General features: G+C 36.5%; 2 protein-coding genes across 7 annotated transcripts in view; one reads left to right on the top strand and one right to left on the bottom strand.

The window, feature by feature from the left end:
* Positions 1–19,608, bottom strand: part of LOC147833651 (uncharacterized) — a 734,785-nt gene that overhangs the window by 40,916 nt on the left and 674,261 nt on the right. The gene's annotated exons all lie outside the window — the stretch shown is intronic.
* tpst1 (tyrosylprotein sulfotransferase 1) overlaps positions 5,912–19,608 on the top strand; it is a 78,620-nt gene continuing 64,923 nt past the window's right edge. For 5 of the 6 annotated variants that reach the window (XR_015508344.1, XR_015508345.1, XR_015508347.1 and 2 more), the window contains exon 1: positions 5,912–6,040. The gene's annotated coding sequence lies outside the window, so the exon portion shown is untranslated. 6 annotated transcript variants of the gene reach the window in all.

Here is a 19,608-nt window from a genome sequence, read left to right as displayed (position 1 = left end):
GCCAGTGTCCCTGCAGGGTTTAGCTCTAACTTGCCTCAACACACCAGCCTGAGTGTTTCAAATATACCTAGTAAGAGCTTGATTAGCTTGTTCAGGTGTGTTTTATTAGGGTTGGAGCTAAAATCTGCAGGACAACGGCCCTCCAGGAACAAGTTTGGTGACCCCTGTTTTAAAGAATAGAGTTGGAGATTTAGCTACCCTTTAATGTTCTCATATTTATAAAAAACTTTTGAAGTTCTAAAGCAGCTGTTTTTTTCTTGAAAAAGACGTGATCGTGTCATTAGAAACTTAATTGGAAATGACGTTACAGTATATCAATGTATTCATGAACTGAGGTGGCCCGGTCTAAGGCTTGAAACTCCAGGGCTGAAAAGGAGTCCCACTCCGGCCCTGGTAATGCCTTATGTTATTAAACAAAGAACTGTTCTAAAAGGAATAATACACTCAAAAAGGAAATTTCAATCTTAATTTTTACTCCCACTCATGTTATTCCAAATCTCTTTTTTATCGATGGATCATTGAATAAGTTTTTTGAAGAACAATGGCAAACAAACAGTTTTGGTTCTAATTGACTTAAATTCTGTTGGATTATCAATGGGGAAAAACACAGATATTGACCATGTCTGATGCTTTGCTGTTGATCACCACGTTTATCATTTTAATAAATATGAATTAATAATTAACAATACATAATTAATAATAGGGGCGAGGCAGTGGTGAAGTAGATAGTGCTGTCGCCTCACAGCAAGAAGGTTGCTGGTTCGAACCTCGGCTCAGTTGGCGTTTCTGTGTGGAGTTTGCATGTTCTCCCTGCCTTCGCGTGGGTTTCCTCCGGGTACTCCGGTTTACCCCACAGTCAGAAGACGTGCAGTAAAGGTGAATTGGGTAGGCTAAATTGTCCGTAGTGTATGAGTGTTTGTGTGGATGTTTCCTAGAGATGGGTTGCGGCTGAAAGGGAATGATAAACTTGCTGGATAAGTTGGTGGTTCATTCCGCTGTGGCGACCCCGGATTAATAAAGGGACTAAGCCGACAAGAAAATGATGATGATAATTAATAATTATTTAAGACTTATCCCATACTTTGTATTCGCTAGTACATTTCTGTGGTAAATCACAGCAGACAATACACAAATTTCTTTGCTCTAATCCTGTTGTTGTTTATGCAACAAATTGCACAGAGACCATATAGGAAGAGTTCACACTTGGGGGTCTCCCTTTTTTCTGTCCCGGAGCCTGTCCCACTGCAGATTTGAACAGGCCCATACGGCGACACACTATGTTGCACCACACAGGCTGTGATTTCCTGCCATTCTCTCAGGACCCATCTGTTCCCACACTTTGGTGTGCTTTCTCAGCACCATCCATTCCACTCTCCGGGGACATATTGTTAAAGATGCCATGTCTGACCCACCTGCTTGTTAGCCATTATATAGACTGTAATATTTTTGTCATCTCTCACAGATGATATTTGAATAGCCGGAGCTACAGACCAGGAACAAACGATCTCCCAGAGGAATTGTGACTTTTGTTTGATTGTCAAATCTGTCTGAAAAGGATGGCGTGATTAGTTTTTTTTATAAAACCGTGAACTGTTTGGAGCTTCCTACTCGAGTGAACATATGGAAATATAATCAAGCATGCAAACTCAAAGTTGTGGGATCTATTGATCAGGGCTTTTTGGAATTCTGTTCATGAATCATTTCCATGAGCAATATCTAACTGAGCCTGCAGTTCTGCTTCCAAAGGAAGACGTTAACCCTCACAGGTGTGCATTTGCCTTTGAAGAACCGAGAGAGATCTGATCATAATTTATGATTTGTAAAGGGGAAAATGATTATTATTAAATTATTTAGACTAATTTGATCCAAATGTTGTCCATGCATAATGTATAACATTAAACCATGCGATACATTAAATAAAAGTCTGCTATATGAGAATAAATAAAAAAATATTATAATAAAATATTACATGTACAGCAGGGAAAATACGTATTGAAAACATCACCATTTTTCTCAGAAATCATATTTCTAAAGGTGCTGTTGACCTGAAATTTTCAGCAGACGTTGGTAACAACCAAAGAAATTCATATACTGTGTCCAAAGAAAACAAATCTAAGTAGTTTACAAATTAAGTTATACATAATAAAATGAAAAGACACAGGGAAAAAGTATTGAACACACGAAGAAAGGAAGGTGTAGAAAGGCAGTGAAAGCCCAGACTGCAGCTGAAATCTCTCAGTAGTTTTTCAGCAACCCTTTGCCCTTCGGCAGTGTAAATTAATATTTGCTGCTTTTGTCCAACATCTACATAAGCAGGACGATAAAGATAAAACTAGAGGTGACATTTCAGAGAAAGATAACCAAGCTGTAGAATGGTTCAGCCAATCACCTGACTTGAATCCAATAGAAAATACAAAATAAAGATCATATTTGATAGACAGCACCCACAAAACCATCAAGATTTTTACACTCTGTTGAACAACATCTTACACCTGAGCCATTCATGTGACAAATGTGAGCCGTCTTTAAGCTGCCGTCACCAAAAAAACTTTTATATAAGGTATTAAATACATTTTAGTAGTTCAGACAGTCCTTGTGTCATTTCATTGTTATTACAACAGAACCAATTTTTTAGATTTAATTTGTTTTGTTTAATTTTTATGTTTGTATTGTTTGGGTTTTTACCAAAATCTGGTTTAATTCTATGTCAGTAGCTACTTTAGAAGTATTACTCCCAGGAAAAAAACATGACATGTTCAATACTTATTTCCCCTGATGTATTTTTATATATGCCTTTAAAAATTCAAGACTGGTGTGTTCTTAAAAATTAATAAATAAATCCCTCTTATGAAGACTGCCAGTTTTCCATAAAATTAGCTCCACAATGTGTTTTAACCACAGTATTAGTAAAAAAAAAGTGAACCATAGACTGAGAAACTGAAGTAATGAGAGCTTTTAGGGTCTCAAAATATCCTGGTTTCTGAGCAGCTGAGTGCTCTGTTTTCATGTAATGTTCTATTAGTGCAGTAATAGGTGTCACATTCAACTTACTCTGCATGATGCTTGTGTGGCCAGTAATTCTGCACACATTCCAACTCAGGAAGCTACAATTTCTGTAAGGAACAGCGGAGCAGAAGATGTGATGCCAGACTTCCAACTTGGAAACTTTGATGTCACTAAATTATGTTGTGGCTAAGATGGATTCCACAAGTTAAAGTGATACAGTAGTTGACCCAAAATGACTAATTCATAATAATTTACTTAACTTCAGGGCACAAATAGGTGGTTTGTTTCTTTTAAAGATTATTAAAGGTGTTTTTTTTTTTAAACCGTGGTCCTTGGTGAGTCATAAAATACAGGTCATTGACTACCAAGTCTTTGAAAGTGAAAAAAAAAAAACAAACAAAAATAGGCAATGGGGGAAAGGCTAAAACTACTGGTGATGCCTTGAGGTTTGTTTTTACTTTCAAAGTGCTGAAAACTATTGACTTGGATTTTATGAATCACCAAGAATCAGACCAGCAGGCACAGGATGCCAACATAACATGACATTGACGTTGTGCCTCAATGTTGTGGGACGATGCATTTTGTTTGGAAATGAAAATCAGGTTGACGTCAGAGCCAAACGTCTGGCCTGATGTCAATGTCTAACCTCCGACAGACATTGCATTTTGGTTACTTTCCAACACAACCTAAAAACAACCAAATATCAACGTCTAATAATGTTACAGCTTGATGTTGTGTTGATGTTACCAATAGGACGTCTATCAGATGTTAGATTTGGTTGCCATACCGGATATAAATGTCAGTATTCGAGGTAAACATGACCCTTCGCGTGGGTTTTCCCCGGTTTCCTCCCACTGTCCAAAGACATGCTACATCAGTGAATTGATCAAACCAAACTGGCACCATAGATGAGCACTTACTCTGCAGTATATCTCTCCACAGCAATACCTAATTTGTTGTCATTAGCCATAAATAAGCAGGAGAGTTCTCAAGATCTACCTGAGCTCAAACTCCCCTTTCACCCTGAAAATGAGATTGAGCCCCGGCTTGAGGACCTTATGAGCTCAGGACTCTCTTTCCTGGGACAGCATGCCAAACACACTTTATAATCAATCATCAGCTAAGTGTGAACTCTTGAAACTGATTACATTTCAGTACATTTCATGTACTTTTTATTCATCATTGTATTTACCCTTAAAAAGTAGCTAGTACACTTTCAAAATGATCAGTCTTTTCATATATGCTTTAGCTGTCTGTTAAATAGATTGGAAGAATCCACACAACATTAATACTTGCTCCAAATAAATTATTAAAAACATTATTGCAGACAGACAAGGTGAATAGACAAAAAAGGCACTGTTGTTTTAATTCTGTCCGATATTAAGTCAAAACGTTCTTGTATTTTGTCTGAAATGTGTTTCTGGCTTCTGAATCACACTCTGATTGCTTCTGGTAAATCATTGTCTGACCATGGAGCTTATGGAAAACTGACTTAACTTGACATCCTATTTCCTTCATGTAATTAATTTCTGTCAGCTGTTTAACCACAACTGGTGATGATAGTTTTATAAAAAAACCCTCTTTTTTTTTGTTGTTGTTTTTTGATACCGATAAAGGTTAGAAACACCACTGGAATAATATTTGTTAACCCACAGATTTGCCAGATTTTTACTAAATTAAAATGCACAGTTTGGAAGTAACCCTCCAAATACAGTGACTTTAATCTACAATGAGAAATATCAGGGTAGAGCAGTTTTCCTCTGTAGATTTCACAGTGAGATCACTTTTGCTTCACAATTGAAAATTGGCATTTTTCCTGTCAAAATATTACAGATTTGTTTTTTTTTTCTAATGTAACTGAACCTTTAACTGCAACATCTGCAGAGACAACAAGCTGGATTCAAGTCATGTTGTAATTATCATACTTTTGAGTTTTTTAATTCTTGGCAAGAAAATCAAACCTAAAATGTATAATCCATCTTTTCGGGTCACCAAAGTGGTGAAAAATATCTATAACTCCAGCCAGAAATTTCACATCGCTATTGGACATCAAAATAACATTGTCCTTAGATGCTTGTGACCTAAATCTAGCCTAATATTAACACATTATGAAGTTTTGTGTCTTCTGGAAAGGGTTCAGATTAAGATCTTTTTAACTGACACCTACCTTAGATGCCCTTTAACTGTTTAGTAAATAGAATAAATGCATTGAGTCAGAATTTTTGCAATGAGTGCAAACATCACATCTGACTATTTGTGAATGTTTTCTAAATATTTATGTGCCTAAAATAGATATATGTTTTATGTAATAAAAATATGATCTTGTTTCTGTAATTACAAATAATTTCAGTTGTTTATCATTTAACTCTATTCGTGACATCTATTCAAGTGAAAAAACTGAAATAAGCCAAAGTCTTATTTTCTCAGGCACCATGTGCTGTCCCTTTAAGACCCTTGTATCAGCACGGGGCTCTCTTGCAAAACACAACAAAAGAGGGCGGGGTTAAAGCCAACAACCAATAGCAGTCGTCAAAATGTTTCCGTCATATAGCGTATAAGCCAATGAGGCTGCTGCTATTAAAATTTTTCCACAGACCGTGAACCAGTAAAGGAGTTGCCTGTGTGGGATAAAAGCTCCTCGCGCAAACCCGCTGTGTTTTACACGGTCGGAGGGAATTTCTCCTCAGTGATTTAGATTTAAGATTGCGCGTTTTAAGTAGTTGTCTCATTCAAATGTGGGAATCTTTATAAAATCCACCAAATTCAGGCCGTGCTTGTTTGACACCGTGATTTAATGGAAACATCTATATGAAGTCGTGGTCATACAGCGAGCATCTGGCAACCCAGTGAAGGTGACGCGCTCTCTGGGAGATACAGTTGTGTTGAGCGCAGCGTCGAGACGTCCAGAGTGTCGCATTTTAAAGCGGTGAATGGACCAGCTCAAGCGAATCGCACGTCTGTGCGGTGGTCCTCGTCTACAAAGAGTTTTTGTGTAACCCACTAATCGTCTGTCGTGACGGATCTACCAGACCAGGTACGTTTATTTACATACAACCACAAAGTGTTGCAGCGTTACAATGTATTTGCATTAACGTCCGTAACAACCGCATCTCTGCCTACTTTCCTTTGGGGAGAACAGGACACCCCCATTTCTTATTTTAATCGATCGTAACTTCATTAGTCTTTTTTTAAAAAGCTGCTCTTCTTGCGTCTCATATGATATGTCACGGGAGAAAATAATACGGACTTGGCACGTGCCAGCTTTTGAATTGAACTGTATAGGACATCAGCCGAGCTGTCACTGGCACTCATCTGCTTTATCTAGCCTATATCAAACCCTGATGTGTCCATGCCCAATGAAACAAAAACAATACACATATGTATAGTTACAGGCAAACTGAAGCTTTGCAGTTGTTTTCTATATACACTTTTATAGCTATTCGTTGTGGTTATATAAACAAGGAGACCATTGTATTAAATATATGTGTCATAGTTAATGTATAAGTATATACAGCAGTATAATGATTAGCAATCTTTTCTTTTTTTTCTTTTGTGAATAGTGCTGCCTGTAGCCTTATGGTCTTGCTGTCACTCCAGCCAAATTCATAATTTATGGCCACGCAGCCCCTCCAGATTCAAAAGATTATTTTGGACAATAGAAAAACCTTTCATTTAAATTAGGTTGCCCTTTAGCCAAGCATGAGTGCAATGACAATTGTTCCTTGTCTTGTCTGAGAGGGGACTGATATTCTTACTGTTACTGTTAAAAGTGACATATGGCACGGAAAGCTTAATAGCTGTGTGTGTGTGTGTGTGTGTGTGTGTGTGTACACAATGCACATCTTAGACTTGCAAAAAACAGTATTTTCTTCTGATTGCTTGATAGAACAATGTGTTGATGTGTTTAATTTCTTTGTATTCTGTTAAAATAGTAAATAAAATATTATTTTGTCGTTTGCTAATTAGAAATTCAAGATTGTATTTGGATCATACTAACTCTTTCCTGTCCGCTTGAACTGATATAAGTTTGATGGACAGTCCTTTTTGATAACGCTTCTGCTGAAACCCTAACTTCTCTTGTGGTTTCGTCTCACAAGCGCAACACTTGCATATTGATTCGTCCTTGCTTTTTGCGCAACCCTGATTGTGTACAGAGACCTGAAATATGGACTTTCAGCATGTGTGGAAACAGAGAGACCTTCCGGTGTTGTTTGTCTCTTTATTTAGTGGCTAAACCTCACGTTCGCTGCCTGTGATCACTGATGTGTCATGTTGTTCAATCTTTTTTAAATTTGTGGTTGTGGTTGTTTGCATGATCACTCCAGATTCTCCCATCAGGTAGTTGTGAACCAGCCATTAGAAGGCGTGGAGACTGAGATGTTTTAACTCAGAGATCATAAGACAATTCTGATGCACAATCATTTTTACTGGATACAAACTATAGAGAAATGACTCGGGAGGTTTTGTACTTGTTAGCTGATTGAATTGCCACTTCAGATCAGTTTTAGCACTGCAACACCACACTTTGGGCATTTTCGATGAAACACTCTAATCGGTGCATCTGGCTATTAGATTAGGCCTCTCGCTTCTCAAATCAACATTGTCATAGATCATTTTAAATGTGCTGCAAAGTGTTCAGCATTTCAAGTTCGTCGAGGAACCTAAAAGCCTCTCTCTTAGAATGCTGTCAAAATGTTGGATGTACTAATATGAAGTAATGTGATCTAGAAAGGCTTTCTGCAGAATGTCTTGGGGTTGGAGGTCGTAAGAAATACTGTAACACCGTCACAGATTGGCGAGTGGAATAAAGCCACTTTGTGTCCCAGTCTGTGTTCCAGCCGTAATTGGAAAATCAGGTTTAGAGAATGGGTAACATATGATTACTGTGTTTTAGGAAAACATCTTTGAAGAATGCGCTTATATTAAATTTTGGTATAAAATGTTTTAATTCTGTTCTTGATCACTGTTATTACATATATTGCAATTGATTATGTAGATGTGGAGTTTAATTGATTAGATCTTTTTATCATTGTTGTTTGTTATTAGTCGATCTTGTGTGAGTGACAGCTTGTCTCGCCCTTATGCTATTAAACACATTATCATTAACATGTTGTTAAAAAGGAGGCACAATGGCTCAGTGGTTAGCACTGTCGCCTCACAGCAAGAAGGTCACTGGTTCGAGTTCCAGCTGGGCCAGTTGGCATTTCTGTGTGGAGTTTGCATGTTCTCACTGTGTTGGCGTGGGTTTCCTTTGGGTGCTCCGGTGTCCCCCTTAGTCCAAAAACATGCACTATAAGTGTATTTAAATATAAATTGTCTGTAGTGAATGAGTGTGTGTGTGTGTTTCCCAGTACTGGGTTGTGGCTGGAGTGGCATCCGCTGCATAAAAAACATATGCCGGAATAGTTGGCCGTTCATTCAGCTGGGGCAACCTCTAAAATAGAGACTAAGCCAAGGGAAAATTAATAAATGTTAAAAAAATAACAAAATGAAGAAAAAAAAATTGAGGTTACTGCTGATCTTAAATTCTGTAGTTTTTTTTGTGTACATAAATAGGATACTTAATAAAATACATTTAAAATCCAGTTATATTATCTCAAATGCTAGGTATCATAATTTTTTTTTATTAAAGGTATAACATTAGATATGATTTTATTTATTTATTTTGTCAAATGGTGGCACTGGGCTTTAGAGGGGGAAAGTTGATCTGAAAATGAAAATTAGCTGTAAATTAACTTACCCTCTGGACATCCAAGAAGTAGGTGCTGTATTTTTTAGTGGAACATTAGAGATGTATTAGACCTCTAGTGGCACTTTAGAAAAAAAAAAAAAAACATATTCAGGACTAGGTATGGACCGGTATAAGATTCTGACACTATGATGACTAAAGAAACTTTTAAAATATCTTGGAACAGTAAATATGTCAGGCTAAATACTTCTGCTGTCTTTATTAGTTTCAAAATCACAGATTTCTTTACAATTTAAAATGGTATCTTTGAAGATCTTTTCTGCTGGAGTTACTGTTGTCCTAAAAACATTAATAAAAAAGTCTTGCACATACCTTAAAAATGCTATAGCAGAAAAGTTTGGCGGTTTTTAAAACCTTGACTTTTCCACACCAAGGAATACCTTGAAAGCGGTTATCGTCCCATGCCTATTTAGGACAGGTAAAACAAAATTTATACCATTGGCCCCTGGCGATCCATTGAGGTCTTGTGAAGTAAAACAATCTGAAGAAACTGAATATTATTAACATTTATTATCTCAGTTAATGGCCCTGAACGTGTTCATGACTGCCTGAAGTGTGAGTTTTCTGTTGCTTATTAATGTACAATGCCGGTCAAAAGTTTGGGGTCTTTTCAATGTTTCAAAAAAACATTGTTAAATGTTTCAAAAAAGCTTCTCCTGCTTACCAAGGCTGCATTTATTTCATTTAAAAATACAGTAAAAATTGTGAAATGTTATTGCACTATAACATAACTGTTCAAAAGTAGTTTATCATTTAATTTAATCATTTATTCCATTGTTTTTGAAGATTAATTTTCATCTTCATTAATCCAGTCTTCAGAGTCACATGATCCATCAGAAATCACGTCAATATTAATTATTATTATTGTTATTATTATTATTCATTCAATAATTAATTTTCTTGTCGGCTTAGTCCCTTTATTAATCAGGGGTCGCCACAGCGTAATGAACCGCCAACTTATCATGCACATGTTTTAAGCAGCGGATGCCCTTCCAGCTGCAACCCATCTCTGGGAAACATCCATACACACTCATTCACACTCGTACACTTCTAACAATTTAGCCTACCCAATTCACCTGTACTGCATATCTTTGGACTGTGGGGGACACCGGAGTACCCGGAAGAAACCTATGCGATTGGAGAGAGAACATGCAAACTCCACACAGAAACGCCAACTGACCCAGCCGAGGCTTGAACCAGCAACTTTCTTGCTGCAAGGCGACAGCACTACCTACTGCGCCACTACGTCTATTATTATTATTATTATTATTATTATTATTATTATTATTATTATTATTAGTATTAGTAGTAGTAGTAGTAGTAGTAGTAGTATTAATAGTAATAATATTAAAAGCAATAATGACTGGAGTAATAATTTGTTAAAACTACATGCAATAAGAAAGCAGTTATTTAAAATGAATAAATATTTAACAATTTAATAAACAGAATAATTTTCTTTAAAAAAAACATGACAAATATATAACTGACCCCAAACTTTGATCGGTAGTGTATGTGCAGATGCAAACTCTTACAATTTTTAGATCTTTGGGTGAACTGTCTCTTTAACAGGTGAGATGGCTGGTAGAAGTGGGTGCATATGCATGATTTGGTTTACACATCCCACAAAGCTCGTCTTTTGCGTCTCTTGTAATCTCACAGAAATGCTGTCAACACATATCTCTCATATTCAGGAATGATTGCCTAGTTCTGATCACAGAGCTCTTTCTAAATCAAATGTTCCCATTCTGTCCTCACCCTCTGAACAGAAGCCCTCGTATCTAAAATGAAAAGTATCCTGCTCACTTTGTCCGTTGCTCTTTCAGCGGTGCTGAATTTCATTTTCTGAGGCATCTTTTCTGAAGGGTTTTGTTCAAGTGGTCCAGATTGAACCTCCTTAGGAAGGATCAGTGTTGTATGAAAGGCAAGATTACTGAGTTTGATCTTTTTCCCATGTCTGAATTGTTAGGGTCTCTTTTTTGCATTACCAAAAGCTTTTTAAAGATTCAATCCAATCAAAGGTTTCAAAGGAAAAGAAAATTAGCAATGCACTGTAGGGCTGGGCTGATAAATGATATTATATTGAATTGTGATAAAATTTATGTTGATAACTAGAGCTGGGTGATTTGGCCTAAAATCTAAATTTTAATGAATTAAACACTTTAACACGATTAATGAACCATTCATTCATTCATTCATTCATTCATTCATTCATTCATTCATTCATTCATTCATTCATTCATTCATTCATTCATTTTCTTGTCGGCTTAGTCCCTTTATTAATCTAGGGTTGCCACAGCAGAATGAAACGCCAACTTATCCAGCAAATGTTTAACGCCGCGGATGCCCTTCCAGCTGCAACCTATCACTGGAAAACATCCATACACACTCATTTACACACACACACACACACACACACACACAAACACATACACTACGGACAATTTAGCTTACCCAATTCACCTACACTGGATGTCCTTGGAAACACACGCGAACACAGGGAGAACATGCAAACTCCACACAGAATTTCCAACTGACCCAGACGGGGCTCGAACCCGCAACCTTCTTGCTGTGAGGCCATTGTGCTAACCACTGCGTCACCGTTCATTCTAATGAAAGATTCTATAATTTTTATTGCCCTCTCTGTGCTGCCTACGCTTGTCAACGCTACCAAGCTAACCAATCACAGAGCTTGTGCTATGTGTCGTCGCAACGTGTAGTTAAATTTTTTGAGATGTCAGCGTCGGCATCAGTCACAGCAAGGGGCCTGCGTGAAGGCTGTGCCAAATCACATGCTTTGTTCAACACAAGTGTAAACAGAGCGGGGTCACGTGAGTCCACATGTGGTAGGTAATTAAAAAAATTGACCTGGGAAAAATTTTATCGATTATAGGTTCTAAATGTGGATTTCGATAACAATGATAAGCTCTTGACTTTTTTACTCCATATTGATTCAATAACCAATCGCACAGCAGGAATGTGCTAAAACGGGAATCTAGAAGTTTGTTAATATTAGAGATGTAATAAATTTTCGCCCACCAAAAATATTTGCCACCGAAATAGGTTATGCTATTAAATGGACCCTATTTTTTGTGGCTTTATTCATTGTTACATCACTATTTATTGTATAGGAATACAGAACATTTTAAAAGTGAAAGTGCTATTTAAAGAACTGATTTCTATTTCAATATGTTCTAAAATTCAATTTATTGCTGTGATAACAAGCTGAATTTGTTCTTTCAACTAATTTATTTGGTTATTATTGTCTTTTGTGGAAACATTTTATTCAAGGTTAATATAGGAAATATAAGTCTTCAATTTAAATTGAAGATCAATTGAAGATAACTGATCAATTTAAAGCATCCAGACTGAATAAACTGTCATATAAAAAGAATCCACTGATCCCAAACCATTCATAAATAAACAAAGATGCAATTATAATTCCAGAATAAGTAAAAAGCAACCCCCACCACAGTTTCGTAAAAAAAAGATTGAAATGCACTTCAGGTCTTGTTAAAGAAATGCTTCTGAGGCTCTACTTCTTATTAAGTGGTGCTGTGGTCTGGTTTCAGCACAGGCCTGTGGAGGATTCCCAAACAGATCAATGTCAAATCCAGTGGAGGATATCCGTAACAGAAGTGTGGAAGCTCTATTAATTTAATACCAACACCTTCTTGATTTCTCTTTCACAAATGTGAAACGCGAGACCAAACATAGCTTAACCGCAATTGTAAATCAGCTAAGAGGCCTTTCCTCTGTGATCTTGAGTGATTAGAGGATCCTGCCTTTAAAATCTCTGTAAACAGCATCCAAGGTTCCTTAATGATCATTAATGTAGCCTTCATAAGCTTTAGTTGTCTAGCTCTACTTGAGCCTTAGCTGCAATTAAGATCTGTTTCTCTTTTGTGGAGTGGCTTTCCACCATATAACTTGTTTTCTACGTGCGCTTAAACCTAAAGCAAACAGGGAAGAGGATGAAACCGTGACTCATCCTGACACATTTAGGGAAGATGTTCCTGAACAACATCGCTTCCTCCTGTGGAGAGTCTCATCCATTACAATGAGGATTCTGGGTGTGGAATTCCTGTTTACCATCTGTCAGCACTAACAGCCTGTGGCCAAGAAATCCATCATGAGCAAGGCCCCTCTCCATCAAAGTAAATCTGCACAGGCCTTGAAAGAGCGCTGTAAGTTCCTCGCACTTATCAGAGGCGGCTGATGTTTGTAGGATGTTGAGGTTTAACGATGACGATCCTGGCGCTTATCTAAACCTATGATTTACGCCTTAAGATGTACGTCAAGAATAACACCAACATGGAATGTAGTGCTTGCTTTTCACAGCAGGTTTATTACTGTCAGGACACAGGAAGAAAATCAGGATACTGTAGATGACGAACAATGTTAAGAATTTAAAATATGCAAACTGTTATATATGATTGGTTATCAATAAGAAAAACATTGTGCTTAGTAAAATGAAAATTACTTCAAACTTTGTTTATTCATTCATTTTTCTTAGGCTTAATCCCTTATTTATCTGGGGTCGCTACAGCGGAATGAACCGCCAACTTTTCCGGCATATGTTTTACGCAACGGATGCTCTTCCAGCTACACCCAAGTACTGGGAAACACCCATGAAGAATTCTTTTGAAGTTGATCCTTTTACCTTTGGGTGTTGGCAGTAAGACTAAAATTCTAGTTATTCTAGTTACTCCAGAAAATCAACTAAAGCGTTGCAATAAATACATTTAAATACTTAGGCATTTAGACATTTTTAAGTATAGTAGGGATGCTCAGTGTTGGATTTTTTTGCCAAACTTTTGAGTTTTTTCAAACTCCTTTTGGCTGAGCTGATGCTGATATCTTTTTTGGTTTGGGTGTTTTTGAGAAGGCATTGGGACCTGGGGGAGGCTGTTAGTTGGGTGAGGTTGTAGCGCTACACAACTGACTGCATGTTTACCATTGTTATTCTGAACTTATCTTCACATTTAGAAGTCATTAATTAAAATCTTTATCTAAATCAGGGGTTTTCAACCATTTAGAACACATACTCCCCCCCCAATTATTAGTTTAGCTAATTTCACTCATGCCTCCCCAACCCCCCCATCCCCCCAAATTATAATGACTGTGCAAACATCATTCACATATTACTTGCTGTGTTTAAAGTGTGAGGACAACATGGTTGGATCCCTAACGACTAACCTTAAATCATCTTCCACTGTCAATAAGTGTGAGCCATTGCATACTTGCTTTTGATGTACATACATACATACAGAAAATGCTGCTTCAAAATAGCCAAGTTTGCAGAGCCCTGATAATGTGGTTGATTCGGACATTGAGTATGTTTACATGGGCAACAATGCTTTAATAGATTTTAATACAATTAAGATGATACTTTGATTAAGAATCACCACATAAACAGCGATTTTTGACCTAAAGTGATACCTAAACTATTCAGAAATTAAATTAAGACGTGGAGTATGCATATTATAGTGGCATTATTGAAGTAAACACCGCTGTCAAACTATTACAGTCGTGTATGACTTTTCGCCATATTTTCTGACAAGATCCACACATGCAACTGTCAGTAAAGCACGCACACACACATCGTGAAATGCACATGTTTTTTCTTTCCATTCGCCATTATTAAATTCCTTTAAAACAACACTCTTCCACCAGTTCTTACTCCTTATTTAGGTCCAATACCCCTGTTTGTCACTAGAGCATGAATGATTGTTCATGAGTGAAAGTGAAACTGTTGAACTGCAGTTAAAGTCACCCAAAATTACGTGAAACTCGTGAATAGAAACATGGATAGTCGTGGGACGCAACATCCAAAAAACACTTCACGTAAACAACTTAATTATATTATTGTCTATTAAGGCAAGTAACTAGTTTACTGATGTCCATGTAAACATAGTCAGTAGTGTCTTCAAATTAAGTAAAAAGATCCAGATCTAAAAAGATCCAGATCGTCATCCTGCTGATTTGATTCAGAAGGGCACTTTTTGTCAGATGCTTACCAGTTTTACTTTTTTTCACACTCATTACTTTTTAAAAAAAGCACCCGGTCCGTTTTATTTGTGTGTATTTTACTCAAACGCATTAACTCTAAAGGGGGCCTAATAGTTAGATATGGAGGAGCTAACATTAATCAGATTCACTGTATAAAAAGCGCATAAAAATCGTAATCATAATTTACTCCAGTGCACGCCTCAAATTCTTGCAACCCCCTTAATAGTTGCTGGTGCCCCACAGTTTGAAAACCCCTGTTCTAAATCACAGGTAAACGTTCACATCAGATTGCTAGCCCAATCTTACTACAAGCACTGTAGTCGGTGCTTCCAGTGTCATGTGAGTTAGCCATGCCCACTTATTTACATGACGTGGTGTATATAAGAATATTTCAAGAGTTCACACTTAGCTATTGGTTGATACTAATTGCAGGTTTGGCATGCTGTACCGGGAGAGAGCCCTGAGCTCAGGGATATTTAAGCCCAGGGTTCCTGCCTGGTCCTTTAGTACGAGATCAGGTAGGTCTCAAGATCTCCCCCTGGTAAAGGAGAAAAAGGGGGAGATGGGGTGGTCGGAGGGATTCTTCAAAAATGAAGATAAGGGAAGTAAGGTGAATTGGACTTTATTGTAGGCTTGGATTCATCTGATTGGTTTATCGATGATGTAGATGAGAAACCAGCTGCGATCAATCATAGCACGTGCTCCTTTTGAAATTCCAAGCTGAGTTACGGCTGACAATTTATTCAGTTGTTATGATATCTACCATAATATCACCCAGCCCTATTATTAGCAGTGTGTGAAAAAGCAAACCAATGTTATTGTCGTTTTAACCACAGAATGCTGCTAAACATGACATGCCTATTGTTATGTCATAGATCAGGGGTGGCCAACCCTGTTCCTGGAGAGCCACCTTCCTGCAGATTTCAGTTGCAACCCATATCAAACACACCTGCCTGTAATTATCACGTGGTGTTCAGGTCCTAATTAATTGGTTCAGGTGTGTTTGATATGGGTAGCAACTGAAATCTGCAGGAATGTGGCTCTCTAGGAACAGGGTTGGCCATCCCTGTCATAAATGATGGTTAATTGGCCACAGAAATGTGGTTAAATGACATTGTTTATATGTTCACACACATTTTTGCATTCCACTTTGCCGTCTTTCTATTGTGTTCCTGTGTAAACATGCACTAGACTAACATGTTTGTCTGCTGTTCTGCTGTTTCTCATGTTGCGCATTACGTGGCATTCTATAAATGTGGCACTCTTTAACAGTTATGTTTTGCATTCCTTTGCTCTGCTTCTCACTTTTTTTGCATTCCTCTTTGATGTTCTCCGTTGTTTATTTATGTAAATGTGATAGATTGACCATTGCATTTACAGCATCTCGCATGTGACACTTCATTCTGGAAACATGACGATCAAGATAGTTGACATTATCATGAAGTCAACATTATGCCGGATGCAATCAAATGGAAGATGACACAGAGCATTGTAGTGTAAAGAACCACTGGTGTACATTAACATTTTTCTAAACTAAAAGAAAAGTGCTGTCAACTCTTACTTATTGCTATTGACACTGTGCCAGCCACATGTCTGTACTCTCACGCAGTTAAACATTGCAGAGCAAAGCAAACACTAACAATAGACCTACAGGCAATACACAGCAGTAACTTTTAATATGAAAACTGTGTCAGCTTTAAACTGTTAATTTTACAAAGAAATTTAAAGTCACATCTGATACCTAAAAAAATTGGGTCTGGAAAGGACCATTTTCTAATGATATGCTTTATTTTGCATATTCAAATATTAAAATGCTTGTTACATTGTTATAAAACAAACTGTATTATTTTATACAATAACAACATTATTATAAACAGTTATTCTTATTATTTTATTATCATTAACATATACACATTTCAAAATGATTTGAAATCAAATTTCTAACCAAATCAGAACATATGGTATACATGAATGCTAATAATGTAATTAAGTTGATATGCACATTTGGTCAAAGTTTGACCTTTTAACAGGTGCACATTGCGTATACAAAGTTTTCTACGTATGCACATACTATTCTCCTACCATCTTTTATTTTCTTATAGTTTTAAGGAGTGGACTTAATACAACAGGCGTCTCAAACTCAGTTCCTCGAGGGCCCAGCCCTGCAGAGTTTAGTTCTAACCCTGCTTCAACACACTTGCCTATAGGTTTCAAACAAGCCTGAAGCACTTAATTAGTTTGATCAGGTGCATTTAATTAAGGATTGAAATACACTGTGCAAAGCTGTGGCCCTTTATGATCTGAGTTTGTAACACCTGTGTAATACAGTATACATACACACACACATATATATATATATATATATATATATATATATATATATATATATATATATATATATATATATATATATATATATATATATCAGAGGTGTGGACTCGAGTCATGTGACTTGGACTCGAGTCAGACTCGAGTCATGAATTTGATGACTTCAGACTCGACTTGACAAAATATAAAAAGACTTGCAACTCGACTTGGACTTGAACATAAATGACTCGGACTTTCACTTGGACTTGCACCTATTGACTTGTAAAGACTTGCTACTTTCTATAAAAAGCCCAAAGATAAAAAGTATGTTGACACAGAACGCTCTATCTCTGCGTGTGTGTGCGTGTGTGACAGAGAGCATGCACGCATACTTTCGACCACTAGCGCTTTGTGGCGCACTTCCGTGTTTTTGCACCAGCGGGAAATTTGAAGATGCCATTTTCATTCTGACTCAGAGAGAGAAATAAACACATCCGCGATCTGCTCCTTTTGTTTTATTCAGCGGATTTACAACATCTGTCAAAGGTAAGAGACTTTACTACTCGCAATGTGTTACTGTTGTGCAAAAGTCAATGAACTTCAGTTTTTTTTAAACCAAATTTACCCTCTCGTGATTTATATCATATGATTATGAATGAACATGGCTGTAATTTATGTTTTTGCACTTGGTCGTTTGTGTCAATGCGCATATTATGTTTTATCTTTGTGTTTTGCCCATCCTCTGACAGTATTTTCTAACTATTTAATTAGTAGTAACATTAATTACATGCCATAATAACTAGATATTTAATTTATTTTTAAAGCTCTTAAAACTGTAAAAAAAAAAAAAAAAGTATTTTGTTATTTTCTGGTGACATTTTGCAATAAGGTTTCTTTAGTTAATCTATGTACTAACATGAACTAATAATGAACTATACTTCTAAACCTTTATTAATTATAGTTTAACATTTACTATTGCATTATTACAATTTAAAGGTATGCTTGTTAACATTAATGTTAATGCACTGTGAGTTAAAAAAAATTAACCAATCATTTTATTTCCATTAATTAAAGCATAAAATAATGAATACTGTAATGAACTGCACTGCATTGTTTGTTCACATTAGTACATGCATAAACTTAATTAATTAATACAACCTTATTGTAAAGTGTTACATTTTTCATATTTTTGATTAATACTATTAATTTTATTTAGTATTTAAAACCTTAAAGGTATTTTTATTATTGTTGATGTTATGCCTCTTAGCAATATTTTAGTCCTCTATATGGTTTTTAATTACATTTTTTATTGCGAGATTGTAATGTAATGCATCTATATTGTTAAATTTCTGTTTGTTTGTTTTTCTGTATTTCCCCCTCTATATTTAAGGATTATCTACTATTTTTAAAGTACTTAAAACCAACCATCTAATAAAAAATACAATTAACAATCACATTTTGTTTCATGAGTGTCTTTGTTCCTGTTTTGTAGGACTCTTATTTTAACAGATTTCATTTGGAAACACTTGACTGATCATTCAATTAAAGTTTTACCTTTATTATTCCATCACTCAATGAGATCATTTAATTGTGAGTTGAATTACTTCATTTGTAATTGTTTTTAAATAAACTAAAAACGAAGACTTGTTTTATTCAGTTTGTTGAATGTGAACTTCTCTACTTAACATATTAAAAGATATTTAAAACCACTATGAATGTATTTAAACTAATATTTAAATTTATATAACTGTTTAACTGTGGGTATTTATATTTTAATTTATTTAGCACATTTATTGGCTATTCAAACATGAAAACAAGTTTTAGATACTTTGTGGCTCTAATAAATGGTTAAACATAACAATATCCCTGCAGAAAAATCCAGCTTAAACCAGCCTAGGCTGGTAAGCTGGTTTTAGAGGGTTTTGGTCATTTCCAGGCTGGTTTCCAGCCATTTCCAGCCTGGTCTTAGCTGGTCAGGCTGGAAACTGACCAGCAAAAACCAGGCTGGTCAAGCTGGTTTTAGCTGGACATAGCTGGTTTTAGCTGGTCATCTCCCAGCTTGACCAGCTAAGACCAGGCTGGAAATGGCTGGAAACCAGCCTGGAAATGTCCAAAACCCCTCTAAAACCAGCCAACCAGCCTAGGCTGGTTTAAGCTGTTTTTTCAGTAGGGATTTTTGACAAAATGTTCTAAAATTATTGTTTACAAGTGCCTAAGTGGGATTCGAACCCCGTTCTTTATGAAAATAAAGAAATATCTGATTGGCTCTGACATTACTTTCACCAGTGAGCAGGTACTTCAATCTGATTTGCTGGTCTCTCACGCGCGTATTCAGTCTCTCTGCGTTTGCTTGAGTTTTGTCCACACTGGCGCTTCATACCTTTCCTGCTTTTGCTCTCCAGATATCCTCCTGATAAATTGATTATTCCAGAATGTTGATATGGTTTATATATTGCTAAACTATTTAGTAACAATACACGAAAAACTATGAGGTTAAGGTAAATTCTATAATAAATACTAGTGTTTTTGAGAGTTAG

Source organism: Danio rerio, chromosome 15 (assembly GCF_052040795.2).
Source record: "Danio rerio strain M-AB ecotype USA chromosome 15, GRCz13ab, whole genome shotgun sequence".
Lineage (NCBI taxonomy): Eukaryota > Metazoa > Chordata > Actinopteri > Cypriniformes > Danionidae > Danio > Danio rerio.
This window is presented reverse-complemented; position numbering and strand designations above follow the sequence as displayed.